Source organism: Podarcis bocagei (genome assembly GCF_964188305.1).
Source record: "Podarcis bocagei genome assembly, chromosome: 5".
NCBI lineage: Eukaryota > Metazoa > Chordata > Lepidosauria > Squamata > Lacertidae > Podarcis > Podarcis bocagei.
Window position 1 is genome coordinate 64,620,331 of NC_138129.1, and position 14,450 is coordinate 64,634,780.

The 14,450-nt window shown below is 45.3% G+C and overlaps 1 protein-coding gene and 1 long non-coding RNA gene across 2 annotated transcripts in view; one reads left to right on the forward strand and one right to left on the reverse strand.

Moving 5' to 3' along the window:
- The window catches only part of LOC308586818, a 132,417-nt gene that overhangs the window by 72,818 nt on the left and 45,149 nt on the right, over positions 1-14,450 (reverse strand). The gene's annotated exons all lie outside the window — the stretch shown is intronic.
- Positions 2,394-14,450, forward strand: part of DNAJC6 (DnaJ heat shock protein family (Hsp40) member C6) — a 55,135-nt gene continuing 43,078 nt past the window's right edge. The window contains exon 1 of the mRNA XM_081193685.1: positions 2,394-2,663. The gene's annotated coding sequence lies outside the window, so the exon portion shown is untranslated. The remainder of the gene's footprint in view (positions 2,664-14,450) is intronic.

The following is a 14,450-nucleotide window of genomic DNA, read 5'->3' on the forward strand; positions in this document are numbered from 1 at the left end:
TATTTGCCTTTTCCCCCAGAAGAACAGAAGAGTAGTACAATTGCTACAGGTGCAGGTGCCTTTAATACAAGTCTTTTGGTCTATTATTATTATTATTATTATTATTATTATTATTATTATTATTAGGGCAGAATTTTGATTTGGGCAAGTAAACCTGTCACAGAAGAAGAGAAGAAGAAGGAGAAGAGTTTGGATTTGATATCCCGCTTTATCACTACCCTAAGGAGTCTCAAAGCGGCTAACAACTTCCTTTTCTCTTCCTCCCCCACAACAAAGACTCTGTGAGGTGAGTGAGGCTGAGAGACTTCAGAGAAGTGTGGCTAGCCCAAGATCACCCAGCAGCTGCATGTGGAGGAGTGGGGAATCGAACCCAGTTCACCAGATTACGAGTCCACCGCTCTTAACCACTATACCACACTGGCTCTCAAACAGCTCAAAACAGCTCAAAACAAACAAACAAACAAACAAACAAAAAAACAAAAAACTCAACAGCTCAAAACAGCTCAAAACAAATCCATTTTAACCTTTGTACTGGGTTGCCATTTATTATCCCATTTCTATTTGAAAATGCATTGCATGAGTAGACCTTGTTCCATGCATGCAACAACTTAGTTGAATCCTGCCCAATTTGGCATGGTTTTGCAGCAAGGTCTGGATTTTTGTAGCACTAAAATCTCTGAATGGTAAAGACTGACACTAGTCCCCATTAATGTGATCTAAGCTAGTGAGAGCCAGTGTGGTGTAATAGTTACTGAACTAAGGCTGGGGAAAAACTGGAATTCAAATCCTCACTTTGCCACAACGCTCAACTGAGAACAACAACATATGCTGCCTTGAGGTCCTTATAAGAAAGGTGGGATATAAATGTAGCTTTAAAATATATAGGCATGTTTACATTTTAGTGTGACTATGACTGGCAGCTATTCGATAGTATCTCTGACATGTAACAGCATGCTATATATTGCAAAAATATGCATGCTGTGGCAGGCTGCTTGTGATGTATTCCTGAAAATACTATGGGGTCAAGAGGAGAAGCAAACACAGAGAACTTGATCAGAATGAAGGGAGAAAAAGAAAAGTCTAAATGGGACAATTGCACTTAGAACAAGATTTGAGAGGCAGTTCCCCACCCAGCAGGAAAGCTCCAAGGCCCCGAGTATTCCTCTCTAGGACTGTTCACTAAGAGTCCTCCAACTCTGCCCCAGAATCTAGCTAGCTGAAGGTCTGAGTATATTTGATTTATGGGTGGGTACATACAACACTTAAATCCTAATTTCTGTATCTGGCACAACTTTGAGACTGTTTAAAAAGACTTCTGTATGTGAAAGAATAGGTGTAAAACAAGATATAGCAAGCCCTTTAAAAAGAGGGAAAGTTGCTAAACCTCAACTACAAATCGACTAGACCAGAAGCTTGGTGTAACAATAAAATTGCAAGCAAACTTGCACAGCTAAGCAGGGTCCAGCATGGTTTCAAACTGGATGGGATACCATGTGTTGAGATTCCTGCATTGCTGGGAATTGGACTAGATGATCCTCGTGGTCTCTTCCAACTATACAATTCTATGATTATATCTGGGCTGGTTAATTTCACCAATCCAGAATAATTTATAAGACAATAGGGCTGCATTTATAAACATACACTTAAATGGGAGTCACCTACTAGGACTTATTTCTGAGTACACACATATAGGATTGCCCTATGAGAGAGAAGCAGCTGCAATGAAGAAAACAGAGTGAACTCACTTTTTTCACAGTGAAAAGTGGTGCCTGTCCATCCATTATTTTTGTTAATAGCTGCAGACCAACCAATGCTAAATTGGAGCTGGTTCTAAAACAGAGGTCCAGAAGAAATTGCACCATGGAAATAAACAGTTTGGTGCAGGCATGTTTTTTCTTTAGTAAGGTTATACCATGGCAGAAAGAATGGAATTTTATAAACAATCTCATACTTTACATTCTATAAAACATCAAAGCCACTTACAGATTTATATGACACAGGTCAGTATAATTTATTCTCCTCTCAGTATACTTTATATATGTTTATTTCATTTTTATATATATAATTTGGGTATTTATTACAAGGAGGAAACTGCATTCTGATAAACTCTGGAATGAATTCTCAAGACAAAAATATTTAAATGTGGGAATTAACTATCCAGATTTCTAAACCACACAGATTCTAGGTTTCATGCTAGAATCTATCATAACATGTGAATTATGAACATTAGCTTCACAAAGAACACCTTTTAGGTGTTTTTCTTTCATCCTGTTTCTTGTTGGAAAAAAGTAACAGAAAGATCTGGATCTTTTTTTAAAAAAAAAGAACAAACATTGCCTGTAGAAATGAAATGAGGAAAAACATTTTGACTCCAGATCCTCTGTTCCATGCCAGATTTTATAAAATATGCTATGTCTTCTTGCATCCTCATCCTTCCTCTGATTTTGTATAATCCGAACTATAACCCAGCGTTATACACCGTTTTCATACAAATTATCACCACATCACTGCCTCGGACTGAGGAACGTAGCCTTCGTGACCTATGACTGGCTGTGAATGACAAATCAAAAGTCAGCGTTTCAGAAATCAGCTGGGTTTTTTTTCCTTCCTGCTGAGCTGCAGCAAGGAGAGGGAAGGGAGGATGAAAGAATCTGAAAATAAAGGTAAGGAAAACCTATAACTAGGAACATGTACAGTGTTATAAACATATGATGCTTGAGTCATTTATGTGGTACTATTTACAGTCTATTCTGCTGAGTAACCATTTTAAAATTGCATCGTGCATCTTGAATGCAAACAAGCCATGTTTAAAAATAAATGCAGTTATATAATATGCTAAGGGATAGACTTTGTATGAAATCTCCTTATTTGAAGCACAAATTAGGATGCCAAATTCGTTAGTTCATAGCTGTGAATGCAGTATGTCTTACAGTATGACTGTATTACCAAGGCTTTCTTCAAATACCAATGTATATATTTACAGTGCAACCCTAGTCATGTCTACTCAGAAGCAAGCCTTACTGAGCTCAATGGGACTGATTCCCAGGTCATTGTACATAGCATTGCAGTCCTAATGTTTAATGTTATGTTATCTGATAATATTGATAATAGCAAAAAGAAATGGGATGTCTCCCCATTAAAATATTTATGGAAGCTTGTGGTCTACAGTAAATAAACAGACCTCTACTTCCTTTCAGTGTGTGTATGAAAAGTATCCAGTATTTGAGGATACTTGACCTTCATAATTGTATCAGAGTGATATTGCAAAACTGAACATAATTTTCTCCTTTAGGGGAAAATACTTTTAAATCTACATTACAAATCACCTCACATTTATGTCACATTATTTCTGCTTTCAAATCTGAATTATCAAAACTAAGGCTGCCCAAAGGAGTGAAGGGAGATTAGTTGAACTATGTGCTTGTCACAATGTTGCTGAGACAGTGATGTGACATTACTGCCACTATTCGATGCTATAGGTAGGTTTATTCCACAATTTTGCATTGAAGTGTTTGGCCTTTCCTATCATGTTTCTGATTTATATACAAATGTCCTTTCAATTTAGCAAAAAATAATGTGAGCAGTATAGATTCAGATGCCGAATTTGGGATGAGGCCTCCAGCTTCCAATGCTCCTTTGAGGGAAAGAGCTGTTTATTTCAGTCGCAGCTTCATCTGAGAGGTACAGCCTCTTTCTATCGGCTCATGTAATTTAGATGCTACCAATAGCAGCCTGAAGACAATGCAGGGGTGCACTATATTTAGCCAGCTGTGACAGCATCTGTTTCCTTTTGATCCAAGAAACCCAAAGCTCATATGTGCAGCATTTATGAATTTCTTTAACCTTTAAGGAGAAACCATGGTGATTTTTTTGCCCTTGAAACTCATGGTTGTGTGTGTTTGGGTTTTTTACTGCATGCCAACGGTAGTATAAGCACTCTCATTTAATTGCTGACTGACCTAATCTGTTCTGCATACGGCTTTTACCCAGCTGCAGATTAATCCTCAGAGTAGGAAAGAAAGCCTAGGCCTCAAGTCTATATACACTGTTTCCCACTTAGAGTGGAGTTAGAGTTGTTGCAGAGTCAGGCATGTTAAAAACAACATCATGGATCTTCCCATGCAGCACAAAATCTATAGACTAGGATATTATATATTACAGAGGGAATCGTATGACGGAGATCTGTAGAGACTATTTTGAATGAATAGTAAGCTAGTCATATGTACACACATTAAACCATCTTATCAACTGAATTATATAGAAGCTGCAGTATATATTCACTTCTTCACCTTCTACTTTCAAGGTGTAAATACCTTTGTACAAGAATTGCATATTGCATAATATTACATTAGCATATTGAATTAAAAGGTGAAGAATAGTTGGTACCTTTAGCTGAATCAAACAGTAAAGCTTTTCTGGGACTGTACTATTAAACCACAGAGCCTAGGGCTTGCCGAGCAGAAGGTCGGCGGTTCAAATCCCTGCGACGGGGTGAGCTCCCGTTGCTCGGTCCCTGCTCCTGCCAACCTAGCAGTTTGAAAGCACATCAAAGTGCAAGTAGATAAATAGGTACCGCTCCAGCGGGAAGGTAAACGGCGTTTCTGTGCGCTGCTCTGGTTCGCCAGAAGAGGCTTAGTCATGCTGGCCACTTGACCTGGAAGCTGTACGCCGGCTCCCATGGCCAATAAAGCGAGATGAGTGCCGCAACCCCAGAGTCGGTCACGACTGGACCCAATGGTCAGGGGTCACCTTTACCTTTACTACTTCACACTGCCAAAGCTGCCCAGCACATACAGAAAAATGGTGTACCAGGGTGAACACTCCTAGGTTTTGAGACTTAATTCTCCCTTACATGCTAGCTTTGTACATGAAGGGAAATACATGAAGGGAAATATATAATGTGCTCCCGCTCCTATTGTTGTACAGCCCAGGAAATCTTTTCAACTTGATTCTGCTGAATGTATAAACATGTGCCCTGAGAGATTATTTAGGGATACAAAGAAAACATCCCTGACTCTAGATCAAAGTGATTAGGGCCAGTCTCCTCATTGGTACATGACTAGGGACAGACAAATTTGTCATTTTTTATATCTTTCAGTTTTCCAAACTTCAGTTCTCAATAGTTTGCAAGTGGTTTTTTTAAAGTCCCCCTAATATGCACTTTGTACTGTTTTCCATTTTGCCCAATACAGATTGATGCAAAGCTATTTCTCCCAATAAAAAAAGTTCATTTTTTAAAACTAATATATGCATTTTATGCACACTTGTCCTCAGTACTGTATACAGTATGGAGAAAAAAAAATTACACATCACTTGGCAAACAAGTGCATTGCAAAACTCTGAGAAGTGCAAATTTTTGAACCATGACTATTTTGTTTCACAAATTCACTAGATTTGCCTTTAAATGTGATCTGAATCAAGTTTCTCCCCCATCTCAGAATATGACTCATTTGGCTTGTTAGTGTCAAAGGGGCACTTTCCCTGGATTCTATGACTCACATTCTCAAGCCATCTGGCTGCATTACGTAAATTCATCCCTTGTTTTAAAGATACCTCTGACTTGGTGCTCTTTTTAATTATTATTGCTGCACTTTGGCCACACAGTGCAAGATGCATGATGTGCTTTGTTAACCAGTAATTGGACTGGCTACATAGAAGATCCTAGCTCAGGCTGCAGAGTATACTTACTCAGGACTCTGAGCGCGACTGAACATAGCAGGACTTACTTCTGAGTAAACATTGTCAGTGCCTGAAGCTACACTGCATTTTCTGCAAGTTGAGCATAGTTCTGTAATTCTTTAGCGAAGCCAAATAATAGAAACTGTAAAAAAAAAAGTTTTAGTATTTTGTATTTTGATGGGGCAGCTTCTGTTAATTGTTGACTGCTATTTTATATTGTGTTTTACACAGTGTTTTAATACAGATCATTTTAATTTTTTATAGTTTTAAAATCATTGCTCATAGCTGTCAACTTTTTCCTTTTTTTAAGGGAAATTCCCTTATTCCAAATAGGATTCCTTGCAAGAAAAGGGAAAAGTTGACAGCTATGTCATTGCTCCCAGGAGGACTCCCCTGAGTGAGTGCTTGAGGGCCCTGCTCTTGCCACTTACCATCTGGCCTGGGGCAGGGCCTGAAGCCTCATAAGGACTGCGTGCTGCTTGCTGCCTGCTGCCCAGGAAGACTCCCCTGAGTGAGTGCTTGAGGGCCCTGCTCTTGCCACTTACCATCTGGCCTGGGGCGGGGCCTGAAGCCTCATAAGGATTGTGTGCTGCTTGCTGCCTGCTGCCCAGGAAGACTCCCCTGAGTGAGTGCCTGAGGGCCCTGCTCCTTCCTGCCACTTACCACCTGACAGGCCTCACTAGGACAGTTGTTATTGCTGGAGGGGCACAGAGTGTTTTTAAAATGTTTTTAAAAATTTTCTTTGGATTTTTTGTATGTGGGGGGTGGGGGTGGGATGGATGTTTGGTTGGGCTTGGGGAATTATTTTTTTCTTTCTATTTTGATGTTTTTGTAATTTTTACATGTTTTTGTTTGTATTGTTTTATTGGTTTTGTTTGTTTAAGGTGTTATTTTGTTCTTAGGGGGGAGGGGTCAGGGCTGCCGGGGAGTGGGCCCCAGCCCACAAAATGGCTGGGGCATGTTCCACAGGGGGGGGGGGAGGCACTGGGACAACTGATCTCAGTGATCACGGGTAGGAGGAGGAGTTACGGTAAGACTAGACCATGTCATTACAGAGGGGGCAGGTTTAGTCGTTGTCTGCGGACTATTCCTGCCTCCGGGTCTGGTCCTGACCGGATGGATACTAGAATCAGCAAGGGATACCCACATGACCTGAAGGTGCTGCTGTGCAATGCCAGGTCAATGATTCATAAGACCACTGCCATCCATGACGTGATCATGGATGGAGGACTTGACCTGGCATGTGTAACAGAGACTTGGTTGGATGAAGCAGATGGGCCTGTCCTTGCCGCTGCTTGTCCACCAGGTTTCTCTTATGCACAGCAACCCAGGTCATGTGGGCGGGGAGGGGGGGTTGCAGTGATTTTTAGGAAGTCATTAGTTTGCACCAGGCGTCCTATTGGGAAGACCCAGTTTTCTGAGTGCATGTTCTGGAAGTTGGGCAATAGGGGCAGTACAGGATTCCTTTTGGTGTACCGACCTCCCCGCAGCACCAAGGATTCCCTGCCCGAGCTGCTTCAGGTCGTGGCGGATGTTCTCCTGGAGACACCTAGCTTGGTCGTCCTAGGGGATTTTAACATCCATGCCGACACAACCTTACAAGGGGCCGCTCGGGACTTCGTGGAAAGCATGGCCTCCATGGGGCTGTCCCTGAATAAGTCTGGCCCAACCCATAGCCGTGGACATGCCTTGGACCTGGTGTTTACCTCTATGGATGTTGGTGATCTGACATTAAGTAAAAGCGAAACGAAAGAAGTGCCATGGTCAGATCACTTCCTGGTGCAACTGGACTTCTCTGCGACCCATCACCTCTGCAGGGAGGTGGGACCAATTCAGATGGTCCGCCCCCGCCACTTAATGGATCCAAATGGTTTCCAGAGAGTGGTAGGGGATGCTTTATCCCATGTTGATGACCTTTCAGCTGATTCCCTGGTGGCCCGCTGGAATGTGGAGTTAACCAGGGCTATTGACTGTTTGGCTCCAAAGCGCCCTCTCCGATTGCATGGAGCCCGGACAGCCCCGTGGTTTTCCACGGATCTGAGGGCAATGAAACAATCGTTGAGATGGCTAGAGCGCCGGTGGCGGATAACTCATTCCGAATCTGACCGGACACAGGTTAGAGCTCAACGTCGAGCCTACCAAGTGGCGATAGCAACGGCGAAGAAGAATTTCTTCACCGCCTCTATTGCATCTGCAGAAAACAGCAGAAGGAGACTTTTTCAGGTGGTTCACAATTTAGCGGAACCACCTGCAACATCGGGGCCCAGTACGGGCCACATGTTCTCCTGCAATGATTTTGCAAAGTTTTTTGCAGATAAAATCGCTCAGATTCGGGAAGAAGTAGACTCCACCGTGGGAGCAGGACCGGGGCGGGAGAGTGCTAGAGTTCTGTCTAGTCAAGTTGAGTGGGATCAATTCCAATCTGTTACCTCCAAGGATGTGGACAGGCTGCTTGGACGAGTCAAACCAACCACCTGTCTCCTGGATCCTTGCCCATCCTGGCTTATAAAAGCTAGCCAGGAAGGACTGGGCGATGGGCTTCGTGGGGTGGTGAATGCTTCCCTCCGTGAGGGAGCCTTCCCAGACCCGCTGAAAGAGGCGGTTATTAAACCGCTTCTTAAAAAACCATCTTTAGATGCGGCCACGATGGCCAACTATCGCCCAGTCTCAAATCTTCCATTCCTGGGCAAGGTGATTGAGCGAGCGGTTGCCGAACAACTCCAGGCACGCCTGGAAGAAGCAGACCATTTGGATCCCTTCCAGTCGGGATTCAGGCCTCATCATGGGACGGAAACTGCCTTGGTCGCACTGGTTGATGATTTCCGGCGGGCTAGGGACAAAGGTGAGAGCTGTTTCCTAGTTCTGCTGGATCTCTCAGCGGCATTTGATACCATAGACCATAGCATCCTTCTGGACCGTCTTGAGGGGCTGGGAGCTGGGGGCACTGTTATACAGTGGTTCCGCTCCTTCCTCCTGGGCCGTGTTCAGAAAGTGGTGGTGGGGGATGAGTGTTCAGACCCCTGGGCTCTCACTTGTGGGGTGCCTCAGGGTTCTGTCCTCTCCCATGCTTTTCAACATTTATATGCAGCCGCTGGGAGAGATCATCAGGAGGTTTGGGCTGGGTGTTCATCAGTATGCGGATGATACCCAGCTCTACCTCTCTTTTAAATCAGAACCAGTGAAGGCGGTGAAGGTCCTGCGTGAGTGTCTGGAGGCGGTTGGAGGATGGATGGTGGCTAACAGATTGAGGTTGAATCCTGACAAGACAGAAGTACTGTTTTGGGGGGACAGGAGGCGGGCAGGTGTGGAGGATTCCCTGGTCCTGAATGGGGTAACTGTGCCCCTGAAGGACCAGGTGCGCAGCCTGGGAGTCATTTTGGACTCACAGCTGTCCATGGAGGCACAGGTCAAATCTGTGTCCAGGGCAGCTGTTTACCAGCTCCATCTGTTACGTAGGCTGAGACCCTATCTACCTGCAGACTGTCTCGCCAGAGTGGTGCATGCTCTGGTTATCTCCCGCTTGGACTACTGCAATGCACTCTACGTGGGGCTACCTTTGAAGGTGACTCGGAAACTACAATTAATCCAGAAAGCGGCAGCTAGACTGGTGACTGGGGGCGGGCGCCGAGACCATATAACACCGGTCTTGAAAGACCTACATTGGCTCCCAGTACATTTCCGAGCACAATTCAAAGTGTTGCGGACCACCTGAAAAAGTCTCCTGCTGCTGTTTTCTGCAGATGCAATAGAGGCGGTGAAGAAAGCCTTCTTCGCCGTCGCTACCGCCACTTGGTAGGCTCGACATTGAGCTCTAACCTGTGTCCAGTCAGCTTCAGAATGGGTCATCCACCACCGACGCTCCAGCCGTCTCAACGATCGTTTCATTGCCCTCAGATCCGTGGAAAACCATGGGGCTGTCCGGGCTCCATGCAATCAGAGAGGGCGCTTCGGAGCCAAACAGTCAATAGCCCTGGTTAACTCCACATTCCAGCGGGCCACCAGGGAATCAGCTGAAAGGCCATCAACATGGGATAAAGCATCCCCTACCACTCTCTGGAAACCATTTAGATCCATTAAGTGGCGGGGGCAGACCATCCGAATCGGTCCCACCTCCCTGCAGAGGGGAAGGGTTGCGGAGAAGTCCAGTTGCACCAGGAAGTGGTCTGACCATGGCACTTCTTTTGTTTTGCTTTTACTTAGTGTCAGAACACCAACATCCATGGAGGTAAACACCAGGTCCAAGGCATGTCCGCGGCTATGGGTTGGGCCAAACTTATTCAGGGACAGCCCCATGGAGGCCATGCTTTCCACAAAGTCCTGAGCGGCCCCTTGTAAGGTCGTGTCGGCATGGATATTAAAATCCCCTAGGACAACCAAACTAGGTGTCTCCAGGAGAACATCCGCCACGACCTGAAGCAGCTCGGGCAGGGAATCCTTGGTGCTGCGGGGAGGTCGGTACACCAAAAGGAATCCTGTACTGCCCCTATTGCCCAACTTCCAGAACATGCACTCAGAGAACTGGGTCTTCCCAATAGGACGCCTGGTGCAAACTAATGACTTCCTAAAAATCACTGCAACCCCCCCTCCCCGCCCACATGACCTGGGTTGCTGTGCATAAGAGAAACCTGGTGGACAAGCAGCGGCAAGGACAGGCCCATCTGCTTCATCCAACCAAGTCTCTGTTACACATGCCAGGTCAAGTCCTCCATCCATGATCACGTCATGGATGGCAGTGGTCTTATGAATCATTGACCTGGCATTGCACAGCAGCACCTTCAGGTCATGTGGGTATCCCTTGCTGATTCTAGTATCCATCCGGTCAGGACCAGACCTGGAGGCAGGGATAGTCCTCAGACAACGACTAAACCTGCCTCCTCTGTAATGACATGGTCTGGTCTTAGCGTAACTCCTCCTCCTACCCGTGATCACTGAGATTGGTTGTCCCAGCGCATCCCCCTCTGTGGAACATACCCCAGCCATTTTGTTGGCTGGGACCCACTCCCCGGCAGCCCTGACCCCTCCCCTTCAGAACAAAATAAGACCTTAAAACAATAAAAACAAAACAAAAACAAAAAAACTCAGAAAACAAAAATACAATACAAATAAAAAACTATAAAAATTAGAAATCCATTAAAATCAAACAAATTCCCAACTAAACATCCATCCCACCCCCATCCCCACCCCCACATATACAAAAAAATAAAAGGAAAAGGAAAAGGAAAATTTTAAAAGATTTTAAAAATAACTCTGCGCCCCTCCGGATCCCCCTGGGCCGCAGCAGCAGTGACAGCAACCGTCCCTGTGAGGCCTGTCAGGCCCTGCCCTGGGCCAGGTGGTGAGTGCCAGGAAGGAGCAGGGCCCTCAGACACTCACACAGGACCAATTGAGAGCAGTGGCCATAAAGCTATTATGTTAAATATACATGCAAATCGCTAAGAAAACTCAATATGGTCACATCTGACTTCAAAAGAGGAAACCACCCCAAAATGAAGAGTTTGGTAAAAAGGAAGTTAACAAGCAAAGCCAAGGGGGTCAAATCTCTCTGATAGCGGGCGGAGGAGGGGGCGGCGGCGGGGCTTGAGGAGCCGTCGCCGGGAGTTGCTGCTGCTGCTGTTGCTGCTGCTGCCCGGAGATGCCGGCCTCCTCCTCCTCCGCTGTCTCGCGCTCCTCCCTTTTGCGCGCGCTGCCCCGCCGCTCGGCACCACCACCGCGGAGCCGCCCCCGGCTCAACGCGGATCCTCGCCGCCGCCGCCTCTCGCCGCCCGACTCGCCCGCCTCCCTCCCACGGCACACCAGCCGATGTCTCACGGCACACTAGTGTGCCGCGGAACACCGGTTGGGAAACACTGCACTAAACAACCCATTTAGAAGCTTTCACTCTTCCTTCTGACTCCCTCTTGAGGCTTATATATTATCAGTAGATGTCTGGAGGCTTGCAGCCTGTGTTGTCAGCACCAGCCTTATCCACCTGTAGCGCATCCTGGCTAATTACTGGTTGCACTCCTCATGAGGAGCCAGTCTAACAGCTGCTTCTTCGCATCCAGGTCCTCAAAATGTTCTAAAAAGGGTGGTTTGCCTACTGATGGAGTGGGGGAAATGTTTAGCTTTGTTAATGTTCCCACCCATCTTTTAAAACTATGTTGGTGCTGTCTTTTCATATCTATTTCTTCTCATCAAAAGCCACAGTGCATAGGGGTAAGCAGCCATATTGACCCTGACTCACTTTAAAAGTTGCTTAAAAACATTTATAGAATTATAGAATTATAGAATCATAGAATCATAGAGTTGGAAGAGACCACAAGGGCCATAGAGTCCAACCCCCTGCCAAGCAGAAAACACCATCAGAGCACTCCTGACATATGGTTGTCAAGCCTCTGCTTAAAGACCTCCAAAGTAGGAGACTCCACCACACTCCTTGGCAGCAAATTCCACTGTCGAACAGCTCTTACTGTCAGGAAGTTCTTCCTAATGTTTAGGTGGAATCTTCTTTCTTGTAGTTTGGATCCATTGCTCCGGGTCCGCTTCTCTGGAGCAGCAGAAAACAACCTTCCTCCCTCCTCTATGTGACATCCTTTTATATATTTGAACATGGCTATCATATCACCCCTTAACCTCCTCTTCTCCAGGCTAAACATGCCCAGCTCCCTTAGCCGTTCCTCATAAGGCATCGTTTCCAGGCCTTTGACCATTTTGGTTGCCCTCCTCTGGACACGTTCCACTTTGTCAGTGTCCTTCTTGAATTGTGGTGCCCAGAACTGGACACAGTACTCCAGGTGTGGTCTGACCAGAGCAGAATACAGTGGCACTATTACTTCCCTTGATCTAGATGCTATACTCCTATTGATGCAGCCCAGAATTGCATTGGCTTTTTTAGCTGCCGCGCCACACTGTTGGCTCATGTCAAGTTTGTGGTCAACCAAGACTCCTAGATCCTTTTCACATGTACTGCTCTCAAGCCAGGTGTCCCCCATCTTGTATTTGTGACTCTCATTTTTTTTGCCCAAGTGCAATACTTTACATTTCCCCCTGTTAAAATTCATCTTGTTTGTTTTTGCCCAGTTCTCTAATCTGTCAAGGTCGTTTTGAAGTGTGATCCTGTCCTCTGGGGTGTTAGCCACCCCTCCCAGTTTGTTGTCATCTGCAAATTTGATCAGGATGCCCTTGAGTCCATCATCCAAGTCGTTGATAAAGATGTTGAATAAGACCGGGCCCAAGACAGAACCCTGTGGCACCCCACTAGTCACTCTTCTCCAGGATGAAGAGGAACCATTGATGAGAACCCTTTGGGTTCGGTCAGTCAGCCAGTTACAAATCCACTGAGTGGTAGCATAGTCAAGACCGCATTTTACCAGCTTCTTTACAAGAATATCATGGGGCACCTTGTCAAATGCCTTGCTGAAATCAAGGTAGGCTACATCCACTGCGTTCCCTTCATCTACCAGGCTTGTAATTCTGTCAAAAAACGAGATCAGGTTAGTCTGACATGACTTATTTTTCAGAAATCCATGCTGACTATTGGTGATCACAGCATTCCTTTCTAGGTGCGCACAGACTGTTTGCTTAATGATCTGCTCCAGAATCTTCCCTGCTATTGATGTCAGACTGACTGGGCGGTAATTATTTGGGTCCTCTCTTTTCCCCTTTTTGAAAATAGGGACAACATTTGCCCTCCTCCAGTCTGCCGGGACTTCGCCTGTTCTCCAGGAATTCTCAAAGATGACTGCCAGTGGTTCTGAGATCACATCTGCCAGTTCTTTTAATACCCTTGGATGCAGTTCATCTGGCCCTGGAGACTTGAATACATCTAAACTAGCCAAATATTCTTGTACTATCTCCTTAGTTATTCTGGGCTGTGTTTCCTTTGCTGAATCATTTGCTCCAAATTCTTCAGGTCGGGCATTGTTTTCTTTATTGGAGAAGACTGAGGCAAAGAAGGCATTGAGGAGTTCAGCCCTTTCTGTGTCCCCTGTTTGCATTTCACCATCTTCTCCTCTGAGTGACCCCACTGTTTCTTTGTTCTTCCTTTTGCTACGAACATACCCATAAAAGCCTTTTTTGTTGCTTTTAACCTCTCTAGCAAGCCTGAGTTCATTCTGTGCTTTAGCTTTTCTGACTTTGTGTCTACACGTGCTGGCTATTTGTTTGAATTCCTCTTTCGTGGTTTCCCCCCTTTTCCATTTTTTGTACACATCCTTTTTTAATCTTAATTCAGTTAAAAGTTCTTTAGATAGCCACCCTGGCTTCTTTAGGCACCTTCCATGTTTCCGTCTCATTGGTATTGCCTGACGTTGTGCTTTTACTATCTCCATCTTAACAAACTCCCAGCCATCATGAACTCCCTTTCCTTTTAGTATTGCTGTCCATGGGATCTCACCCAGCACTTCCCTAAGTTTTATGAAGTCGGCTTTCTTAAAGTCAAGAAATTGAGTCCTAGTATGCTTGGCTGCTCCTTTCCGCTGTATAGTAAACTTCAGAAGAGCATGATCACTCGCGCCTAATGATCCTTCCACATCTACCCCACTAACCAGGTCATCAACATTGGTTAGGACCAGATCTAAAATGGCTGTTCCTCTTGTTGCTTCTCCCACTTTCTGGACAATGAAGTTGTCTGCAAGGCCAGTGAGGAATCTGTTTGACCTTATGCTCTTGGCTGAGTTTGACGTCCAACAAATATCCGGGTAATTGAAGTCCCCCATTACTACTATCTCCCTTCCTTTTGCATGCTTGGCCATCTGTTCCAGGAAGGCATCATCTATGTCCTCCGTTTGGCT